Source organism: Cygnus olor, chromosome 14 (assembly GCF_009769625.2).
Source record: "Cygnus olor isolate bCygOlo1 chromosome 14, bCygOlo1.pri.v2, whole genome shotgun sequence".
NCBI classification, from domain to species: Eukaryota; Metazoa; Chordata; class Aves; order Anseriformes; family Anatidae; genus Cygnus; species Cygnus olor.
Window position 1 is genome coordinate 3,522,641 of NC_049182.1, and position 9,941 is coordinate 3,532,581.

Sequence of the window (9,941 nt, forward strand, 5' to 3'; positions counted from 1 at the left end):
CCAAAGAGGTGGAGAGTTTGCAGACTCTCAAAGTGTCTTTGAAGGTTTAGGCAACGCACTGGGGTTTGAAATTAACTCAGTGGGAAGGAGACTGTTCTCCCCCTCCCTCCCTCCAGCATGTCTGAACTCTAGGAAAACCAGTGGTATACATCAGTGATACATACCGGCTCTTTCCTGGATGCCCAAATTTTACCTGATATGAATGCAAAGTTGTTGCTGTGTTTATATACTCAGCAGAAGCTCTCCAAGCCTGCTTTCCCATCACAGCAGTTAGTTCTTTCCTTCCCTTTCTATTTTTTTCCTCATGTTTATGCTGAATTCTCTCCTTCTCCATATGAACTTAACTGTATTTGCCAACCATCTGAATCCGTGATTGCATGAACTCAGAATTAGGCAAAACAGGTTCACCAACTCTGATTTTGCAACTACTGATCTGTACTGACATGTCCTGGAGTCTTTTAAACCTCAGTGAGTCACTGAGATACAGACTACTTAAGTATCAAATCAAGACCACTCAGGATAAAAGAAATTTACGAATTAAATGTTTATTTTCCTTTCCACCTCCACGCTTTACTCATCAAGGACTCTGTAACTGCATAGCACATTAAGTAAGATAAATGCAACAAGTTTATGGCTTGTTAAAGGTAAACAGAACAATCCCACCTTCTTAGCTCAGACAGAAGTCAGGCTACGTTTATGAAAGTGATGTCAAAAACCAGACAGGAAACTGGAAGTAGGAAGCCATCAAAAGCCCTGCTTCCCCTTTCCTTCACTGCGAACTCGGCTCAGTAACAGCTCACACTCTGTAAGAGGACATTTTCTTCCCTAGAGAAACCTCCTAAACTGGAGCCCACAGCTGGTTTACAAACCTTTCAATTTAGCTGCATTTTGTCATCTTGTTAGCTCTGCCATTGTTCTGAGAATGGCTGGGTGGGGCTTTCACTTGGCTACGGGCTTGCTGCCTGCAAATTCTTATGGTCCATGCTCCATTTTCATCAGCGCTACAGATGTTTAATCTCACAAATGTTAAGAAGTTCACTGAAGTTAAGCAAGAGAGAAAATGGGCATGAGAAACAGCTGTGCTTCTAGCTTCACCTGTAATTCCTTTGTTTTGTAACTGATAGGTGAATGAGAAAAATCAGATTCTTTCCAAGGAAAACCTGCAAGCTTTAAATTGTAAATTTATATTAACCATTTGTAATTGAATTTTAGCTGTCACAATAAAGTACATTTTGTAACACATAACACTTCTAAAAACAGGTCATTAACTCCTTGTGAAAATCCATTTGATTTCCACAGCTATAGCAAGGATCCTGATGTGCAGAACAGGGCAGCTTGGGGAAGGAAAAGCTGAAACTGAACGCCCTGTGTTCATTACAGATCTGACCTCCTAACTGGTATGAGCCTGAGAATCGGGATGGGAACAATTAAATAATCTACTCGCACTTCTACTGAGGGGAAAATAAAGGAAGAAACAATTAAATTCAGTAGAGATGTTGAAAAAGGAACATATTTGTTCTGGACTGCCTATTTTCCCAAAAATCAGGATACAGAACTTGCACAGTCCATGTAGAAGGAAGATGGGAAAGGAGTAGAAAAAGGAAGCAAATAATGGAGAAGTTCTGGGGCTTCTTGTCTCCCCTGAGCTGAGCAATTGGATCAGGTCTTTGAGAGTGACACAGATGTGAGCTCTCACAAAGCCTCTCCTCAGACAGCTGTGGTCTTGATCTATGGAATGCAGCTCACTGAGTTTATGGGATGGTCAGGCTAGCTGGAAGACAATATGGAAGTCCTTATTTCCTGATGTCGTCTTTTTTTTGGTCTTCCCTTGGGAGAACGTCATCCACCCGTGAGCTACTACAACATTTGGATCAAAGCATGAGTAAAATACGGGGTGATATAGAATTATTGCCAAAGTAGCTTTGAAGGAGCTGCAGTAAGTACAGCTCACCCAACCTAAAAATCCAAATGGAAGACATACATGGATGGCCACGCTGTAACTGGCAACAGAAGGAGATGAAAGAGCACTGCCCTTTCATTTTCAGTTCCAAGACAATGATTATTCATGAAGGAAGGGAAGCAGTTCCTTCATACGTAGAAGCAAACAGTTACTGTGAATCACTGTCCCTGGATAAATATCATCTACTCAAAGTGATGCTAAGTTTGTTGTTAACATACTGCCAGTTGTCTTTGGTCATGCTCAACCAGTCTCCCTTATCGGGCTGGAGCATTACACTTTGCTTTTAGTTTCCATCATATTTGGAGATCAGGAAGTGTTCTCCCCTTTAATGTACTATTTTCTACTTAATACCTTCAAGTTTCCTAGCATCTGTAACTATCTAACACCTACCCATATATAAAATCATATTTTTTTCTTGCATAAAAAGATTATTTTACCTCTTCTGCAAAATCTAGAGGATCATTTCCCCTTTTATTTTATACTGCTAGTCACATTTCTCTCAATACTTAGGATGACCCTGGAAATATCCTGACAACCCGATCCTCTCATACTGTATGTTAGAGAGCTACCTACTTGTAAGCTTATTTACAAAGAAAAACTCTGCCCAAACCAGAAAGCTGGGGGCTTGCCTACTGAACAAAGCAAGCACTTTTGAAACTTTTAATATTAAATGTAAAATGTGATAAAGTGAGTTTCAGAGCTTCCTGTCTCAAGGATCCCATCCTTACCAGACGTAATGAATTACTGTCTTTACATACTGGGAGTGAAGGGAGGGAAATTCCAGTTAAGTTCTAAGCACCACATTTCCTTTTGCCAACCACTTGATTTGGAAGGGGAAAAGAGAGCCTGGAATGGAAGAGCTTTTTTTGGGCTTAATCATGGATTTGGGATCATTACAGAACTTGCTTGTCCTGCCTTTGAGCAGAGCGTTGGATGGCCCAGTGAGCTCTCAGAGACTTTTCTCCAGTTCTGGTTTTCTATGGCAAAAGAGAAGGGAAAGAAATGAGATTTCACTTGCAACAGCCACAAAGAAATTTATTGAAGTTAAACGTAAAGAGCAGGGCAACCGATCAAAACCCAAAGAAAACTATGTGCCTTACACGTTTTCAAATGGTTTATCTTTGTAGCACCAGAAACTCTGGATCACAGCCAACATTAATGAACCAGAGCTGCTTGCTGAGTCACTGCTAGCCAGCAGATGAGGGAGGCAGTGCTTGCCAAAGGGAACTTTATCACATGTACCATAGCTCAGACAAGATTTGGGCAGGTGGAAAAAAAATCACAGTCAATGGACCAGTCTTTTCCTTTCTTACTCTTCTCTTGCCTTTACAATGCAATTACTTAGAAATTTTGTCAAATGCTTAGCGTCTTCGAAGGCTTGACAATAAACTGATATAGTTTCAAGGTGACGGTTCACAGAATTATCACTGTGATAATCATGGGATATCACTGAGTGGTCAACTTCGATAAGCCCACCTTTGACTCTGACTAAAATTTAATGCTGTGTTCTCCAGCGGCTCTGCTGAGCTTGGACACAGATTGCCCCAGCTGCAGAACGCAGCACCTGACTCAGCCTTCTGAAAGCCTCTTAAAGGCTGTAGCAAGATTCATGCCACCTTCTAATGTTTCAAAATTTACAGAAACAAGAATGTGATGGTGTTATATTAGCTCACAGCAAAGACTCAAACGAGGCTCCTCTGCTGTCAAGCGTTTGCAAGCCAGAAAGAAATATCTTAAGAAACAAAATAATATTCAGGTGTAGCAAAGAAATCAGCATAATTAATATTTTTCTGCTTGAAGCTGGCTGTTGGCCGTAGCTTTCTGTATGAAGGCTGATACTCCACTATAACACACTTTTAAATACCATCTACATTAAATGTCCACAGGCACGTGTTTTTCTGAAACTTTAACATCAGGTAGTTCTGGAGGTACTGACTGCACATCCCAGTCAAGTGATGCCTGATTTCTCATAGCTCAGATACCACTACTTCATTAACTCAGTCAGTCTGACCCTTTTATCCACCAGTAACAATAAAAGACCACTCACTATTAACAGTTTTCAGGTACTGCTTTTTAATGACTTAAAAAATTGCTGTGAGTTCCACTGCTGTCAGACAGGGATTGTTCTCATCGTGGGCTTACCTTGGTGTATTAACTGCACTCAGCAAACAGATGATTACATTTAGAGCTACAGGATCACATCTGTAAGTATAGGGGAATGCAGGAGACCATTACTACAATAGGACAAATACTAGGATTTAGTAATTTTTCTCCTCTTTCCCATACAAAGACTAAGCTGAAAAGTCCACTTTTGTATCACAAGGGCTTAACTGCAATGCTATTTTCTTTCCATTATTTCAAAAGATTAACGAGTAAGTGCTGCCACTCCATCTTCAATCTATTTATGTACTATAATAGCTGCTCACTGAACTCGTTTTGAAAAGGTACACTTGAATTTGCTTTGACAACTAATTTGCTGTGTTCTTGGCTAATCAGAAGCTAGTCTGACATATTTATAAAATGCGCTGCTTACAGAGTCAGTAAAAAAATGGTCTCTAATAATGCTTGCCTAGCACTACAGTGTCTCAGGCTGTGACCGTGGTTTCTAGGTACTACAGTCATAAAAGAAGAGCTAATAACTCCGTAACTGTTTGGTCTGACGTGATTTCAAATTTCAGCTTAAGTGCTTTATCAAAGAAGCAATTCTTTGTGGTCTGGAAGAGAGGAGTGAAACTGGTTGCACAACAGCTGTTCCAGCACTACAATAATTTCTTATCTGCAAAGGTAGCAGTATACATTTATTTTCACATGAAAACCTGAAAGAATATTCCTCATCTACCAGTGCCCTATGGATGTCCTTTTTTTTTTTTGCTGAAGGTTAGTAAGACTCAAACTCCCATCATGAGAACGTAGAGCAGGACGAAAAGAGAAATAACATTTTCACCGAATCTGTGTGCAAAACAGAATACTATTGCACAATTTTATTCAACTGGCAGAAGTCCCTTCCTTCCACAATGGGTCTGAAACCTTGAAACAAATATCCTCTTAATGTGCAAATGCCCACTCTGAACAGTGCTGGGAGTGTGACATGAGTTTTAGCTGGGCATCCTGCCACCAATAGTCAGGAAAACGTAAATACAATTGTATTCGCTGACCGCTGTTGGGAGTGCTAGCATGAAAACAAGTCCAGTTGTGTGTTGTAGCTTTTTGTATAGTAGGTAGGAAGCGTCAAATTCGGTACAGGACCTTAAATCACTGGACTGTTTATGAATTCAGTGTTCAGGGAAAAACTGTTTCAAAGAACATTTTGAAAACTTGTTTGCCACTTGACGTTTTGGACAACAGTGAAAACACAGTAAAGAATTCACTTGGATGCTTCCAAGGGAAAACCCAAAAATTTAATGAAGATGTTGTACTGCTGAGGGGAGGGAGTGCAAGAACTCAGCCCACAGATGAGGCCGTGAGTGATGTGCTTCTAGCATCACCCTTTTTGGAGCAAGGACCACAAGCTGAATCCTGTCCATCTGCTCTTCAGGGTGGGTCTGGGTAAGGCACTACAACGTCTCTGTGCACAGAGAGGCTCTTGTTTACATCCCTCCCTGACAAGTGAGCAAGCACTGCACCTAGAACACTTCTTTTCCAAATCCACCTCTCAGAAGCACTGCGCTGACAAAGCCTAATGCTCACTGATCTGCCCCCGGATCAATACTCTTCCTCCCAAGGGAGGCTCTCTCTGGAGGCTCTTTTTTCCTCTTGTGGCATCAGTTAACGCTTCCTGCTCCTTTATCCCTTCTTTGCAAGTTTGCAGTAGCTGGTTTTTCTTTCTGCTAATGCTGATCTATAAAATAAGCAATGCTTAAGCACTCTTCCTATATTACCATCATTAGGCCAAATTATAGCCTTAACTATGAATTCTTAGATCAGTTACGGCTTAATTTGCACTATCGACATTTAGTTTTACTGGCAATCAGTACTCTATGCCTCATACACAACAAAACAAAGTTACTCTTTAGGAACCCAAGGGGCCTAAAACATTTCAGTGTGCAAGGTTATAATATATAATACAGCAAAGTAACCTGCAACCACTACCCAGAAAACACAGCTGCCACCACAATGTAGCAACGCAGCAAAATAACCTGGGAAAAAAAGCAATGTAACTCCTTTCTTTCAGACCACTTTTAGAAATACACTCAGGAGTTGGCTAGGGACTGCTTGATACAAAATATATCATGTTCAATTGCTAAAATGTGTTCGTCGAAGCAACTGTAATTGTCTTGCTCATGCCTGAACCTTTTAACTCAGTGCTGTGCCCAAGAACCCAGGTTCGGTTTCCAGTAGCTGCTCACTTGCTGCTTAGCTCATTTACTTCGACCGACTCTCAGGAACGAGGGAGACAGCGGATCTGCAAAGTTCCCCACAGACCTGTTGCTAAGTGACAGCCTCACACAGTCCTGGGGAAAAAACGGTCCTCCACTTCCACGGTCGAGAGAGAAATAACAAGCCTCATCCAAACCCATCGCAACAGCCGTTTTCTTTCCATCAGCACAAACGAAGCAACCTGGCTTACACCACTGGGCTTCCAAACACGCTGGCTCCAAACGCCCGCTTCAGATGCGAGCGCCCCGGCCTTCTGCAACTTACTTTGAGAGATTAGATGGAAACCAAAGGATTACAGGAGATGCGAGTTACGGAAGCAGTCGTTCCCCTCGCCGCCTGCTACGTGCGCAAACACGTCGGTCCCCTGCCTAGGTCTGGGTGCTCTGTAAGATGCCCCGTGCCCTAAGCCCCCGCATCCACCTTTCCTCACAGCCCCTACCAGGGACAGCCCGTGCGGCTGCCGGGCTCCTGCAGGCAGACATATTGCAGGCTACACGGGAGGTGACAGCTCGGAAATCACAAGGGGCCCCATTTCCAGCCGAACGCTGATTTTCACCCCTCCTGGATGCCTGTGACGGGTCTACGAACGCCATTCGGCTCGGTTTTTTTTTTTTACCGAAGCCGCTCGCGTTGGGCAGGTAACTTTTACGCCACGGGTTCTCCACCCGAGGCGGAGCGGGCTGAGGACACCTCCTGCTGCTCGTCGCCTGCAGCTGGCGGCGGGCGCTGCGGGTCGCCGGCGCCGGGCTAGGGCCGGGCCGGGCCGGGCGGGCTGAGGCGAGGCCGGGTCCCGGCGGGCGCAGCCCCCACCCCGCAGCCCGCCCGCCGACCCCCCAAACCTCATTGCCACCACCACGCCGGCTCCCCCGGCCTGAGCAGAGACAGGCCTCCACAACCCAGGCGAGACAAACAAAAAAAACCACACCCAAATTCACCCCAAAACCCAACACCCCCCCACACACACCTCCCGCTTAGCGAGGGGGCTGCCCCCGGGACCCCTCCCCAGCACCACCGCCTCCAGCGGCCCCTCAGCGGCGCCGGCAGCGGCCCCGGCCCGCCGGTAAGGGCGGGCGCGGCTCCCCCGTCCCCACACGCGGCCACAGCCCCACGGCGGCGACTTACGGCGCGGTCCCGGCCGCAAGATGTCTGCCGGCGGCCGCCCCGCTCCCGCTGCCTGCGCTGCGCCCGCGGGGCCAACGGGAACGGCTGGGCGGGCTCCCACAGTGCCCCGCGCCGCGTCCCTCCCCTCCCCTCAGCCCCTTCCCTCAGCCCCTCCCCGCCTCCTCCGCCCCTCACGGGGACGCTCCCGGTCCCCTCAGTTCCCCCCCGGTCCCCTCGTGGTCCCCTCATGGTCCCCTCACGGTCTCCTCACCGTCTCCTCACCGTCCACGGTGCCCTCAGCGCTGCCACCTCCGTCCCCTCCGCCGCCCACCCTTGCCTGAGCGGTGCCCGCCGGGCTGTGGAGGCGGCTCTCCCCGGTTCCCCTCAGTTCCCCTCAATTCTCCTCAGTTCCCTTCCGTTCCCCGTCGCCCGGCCCCTGTGTGGACATAAGGCCTCGGCCATTGTGTACAAAATGTGCCCGCTCCTAAAGGAGGGAAGGCAGGGGAGGAGATGGGTGGGGAGGCTCAGTGCCGCATCCTTCCCTGAGTGAAGTTCCTTGTTCGGGGAGAGAGGAGGCACTGAGTCGTTGGGAGAAATGCTTTCTTCTACTGTACAAAAGTGGCTGGCTGCCATTTTGCGAAGGCCCCAGATGGAGCTTTTGGAGGAATTCCTGCTGTGGTGGCACAGATGTCCTTGAGCGCACCTTGCCGCATCGGGAGAGCCAGCTCCCTGCCGTCCGCGGCCCCTGCCCGCACCGACTGAGGGTCACGGGGCAGTGGCTGGTGTCCCCTCAGCACGTTCCCTGCTCCTGCTGTCCCCCAGCTGCTCCCAGGCCCTTCTGCTGCTCCCTTTCTTCACTGCTCAGTGCAAGATAAGGCCTGTGGCCTCTTCCCCAGTGTCCCTTGGTGTTGCTGGAGCTGTGATAGGTGACAGCGGCAGTGGCACAGCATCGTTGCCATTAACCCTTAGGGGCAAGGGGTGAGAACAGCTGAGGCACAGCAGGTAGAGGCAAGGAGTTTCTCTTCACCACCCCATGCTCCAGCTCTCCTTATTCTGCTCAGCATCAGCACATATTCACAGAAGCTTTGTCATATGGTAAAGAAAGCAGAAAGGAAGGGAGTGGTATAAAGGAAGAATGAAAACTAGGGAACTGGGGGAGGATTATATAAAAGAAATGAGGGTTAATATCGCCCCTGGCCTGAGATACATCACCCAAAAAAGTTTCTGAAATAGATGGAGAGAAGGTACAGTACAGGCAGGGCTGCGTGCAGTGAATGTGGCCCCCGATAGCAATACCATGCAATTCCGCTAACCAAGCTCAGTAATTATAATTTTGCTGTTCTCATCCATAAAAATGGCCAGGATCGGTCTGGTTTTTAGTGCGGCTAAACTCCTGCTCTCCCAAGACATCCCTCATTTCATCGCAGTGCAGCACACAGTCAAATGCAACCGCGGTCTGGCTGTGCTCCCTGAGCACTAATTGCAAACCCAACGCTATTCACACACGCAGTTTTGCCTAACAAAGACTCCCCGCTAAGTAAAGCACCGCATAGTCCCTGACTGCCCTTAACCTAAGGATATGGATACAGTACTTATTAGGCCATCTGCCGTGGCTCATCTTACACAGCTGAGGACATGCTCTGCTTTCCAGGTTCCCATCCACACACGCCATCTCCCTCCCACCTCCTCCTCCGCGTTCACACCGCAGTAAGCACCGCTCCTCTTTTCTTCCCTTGCCCACAAAGGAGCCCTTCCATGGGCTGTTGCAGTGCGTGGAGCAGAACTGCTTCTGCAGTGCTTGGCTCTCCCCACCCCGTTTTGCTGTCACCCACACAAACGTTATTTAAAAACAAACAATCCAACCCAAACATCTCTGTTGACATGAAAAGCTGGGAAGGTCTATATGAATTTAAAGAACCTGCGATATTGTTTGTCTAATGGGACTGATACACAGCGACCAGGTGAAGATAGTTATCTGCAAACCAGCATAGGTTGCTGTCTATACCCTTCTACTGTCTTTGTTCATGTTTTCTGTTTTTAAGAGGAATCTCGATCTTGTGCCTTTGAAGAAAGCTTTCCAAATACAACTGGAGAGAATTTCTGAAGTTCGCCTGAGCTCTGCCTGAGTTTGCAGAGAGCCTGAACAATTTGTCCATGGAATAGGATGCTGGCGCAGAGACTGATGTTGATCATTGTAATGTTAACACTGACTGCCTCACCTCCCACCAAAGCACAGATTTATCATCCTGAATGTCTGCTGGGTCTGCAAAGAGGGCTCATTTTGGCTGGCTTTGAAAGGACAGAGTGGCACAAATGATTGTATAAAGGGGAGCATTGCTTACAAAACTCTGTAAAACTACCCTACATAAACTACCTCACTAAACCAAACTTTGGCTTAGGTTTTATTCCCTTTGCCAGATTAGTGATGTATTTATTTAGATATAGGATGATAAAAAGCACCTTTCCGAGAGCTCTGCTGCCTTTATGATTAATACAAACAGTT

The 9,941-nt window shown here is 46.8% G+C and overlaps 1 protein-coding gene across 19 annotated transcripts in view; it reads right to left on the reverse strand.

Moving 5' to 3' along the window:
- The window catches only part of LOC121077764 (core histone macro-H2A.1), a 46,249-nt gene extending 38,673 nt beyond the window's left edge, over nucleotides 1-7,576 (reverse strand). For 7 of the 19 annotated variants that reach the window (XR_005824293.1, XR_005824292.1, XR_005824294.1 and 4 more), the window contains exons 1-2: nucleotides 7,460-7,575; nucleotides 4,103-4,162 (exon numbers count right to left, since the gene is read on the reverse strand). The gene's annotated coding sequence lies outside the window, so the exon portion shown is untranslated. Of the gene's footprint in view, nucleotides 1-869; nucleotides 1,039-2,688; nucleotides 2,938-4,102; nucleotides 4,163-7,459 lie in introns of all 19 variants that reach the window. The other 12 variants (XR_005824296.1, XM_040573254.1, XM_040573247.1 and 9 more) reach the window with 8 other exon arrangements.
- Between the last annotated feature and the right edge of the window lie 2,365 nt (nucleotides 7,577-9,941).